The following is a 1,126-nucleotide window of genomic DNA, read 5'->3' as shown; positions in this document are numbered from 1 at the left end:
GGTCTTAAATTCCCCCTTTTCGTTATAAGGTCAACAAAGGTCTCAGTAATGATTATTATTAACGCTATAAGGAAAGACTTGCCTCGTCAGTACTTTTTCGCCATCTTTTAAGGTAATAATCAAAGAAGTTTTCTTTCTCACTGAGTTTCCTCCTGTGAAGGGCACTTGTGATGCTGAGACCGAACAAGATCTCCTTCTTCAGTGCCAAGACCTTTTCAGCGACATGTCTTTCAGCGAGATCTCTCTCAGTCACGACTTGTATCAGACAGCAGTAGGTGAGTTGCCGTTATTCCCTGACCTTCATTAAGCCAAAGCTTTCAGAAAGGAGTAGTTAGAACAAGTTGTGATAATAGTAGAATTATAACAAAAAATGTAAGTGGGCAGACTGTAATGAGCTGATCGCGACCCACCTTCTCCGCCAGGCTTCTGTGCGGTCGACCTATGCCTCATGACGCTGAGCAACGCCACCCAGACGGAGATCGAGGCCTGGAAAAGCACAATGGTCGGCATGCTGGAGAACACAATGGAAGTCATCGCCTTCACCCTGCGTAGGCTGTCATTTCCGTTTGTTGCTTCGTCCATTCTCGTGTATTTAGCACCTTCTTTGCGGTTAAACAAAGACGAGAAGCTGAGAGGCAAATTCTTCTGTAGCCTGCTATTTCAATGTCATGGTTTCAGTTATTAATTATTATCATTAATAATTACACCAGAAGGTTTCTTAGTTCAGAGTGTATATAAGGAATATTTCTACACATAATATTGTTACTGACATTTGGATTTTTATTCATTACTATTTTTTCTGAAATATTTATGTAATGTATAATCATTTTTAGCTTATAGGTGATGCTTATGAACATCATCATATCAATAATAATGTCAGTCGCTCTCTTAATATTTGATGTATCTGTCATATTTTCATACTTATTCTGACATCCTTTAGTGGTGTGTATGCATTGCACATGCACATTGCAATATTGTCACCATAGTAATGGGTTTCTTTTTTAACCACCAGCTGCAGCTCCACAACGTAAGTTCAAGAGATTTGGGAAAGTCTCATTGTCCATGTTTTCATTTTTGATATTCTGAAAATAAATACAGGTTTATCTTTCAACAAAATTACAGAAAG

The sequence above is a fragment of the Penaeus monodon genome, chromosome 29 (assembly GCF_015228065.2).
Source record: "Penaeus monodon isolate SGIC_2016 chromosome 29, NSTDA_Pmon_1, whole genome shotgun sequence".
Lineage (NCBI taxonomy): Eukaryota > Metazoa > Arthropoda > Malacostraca > Decapoda > Penaeidae > Penaeus > Penaeus monodon.
This window is presented reverse-complemented; position numbering follows the sequence as displayed.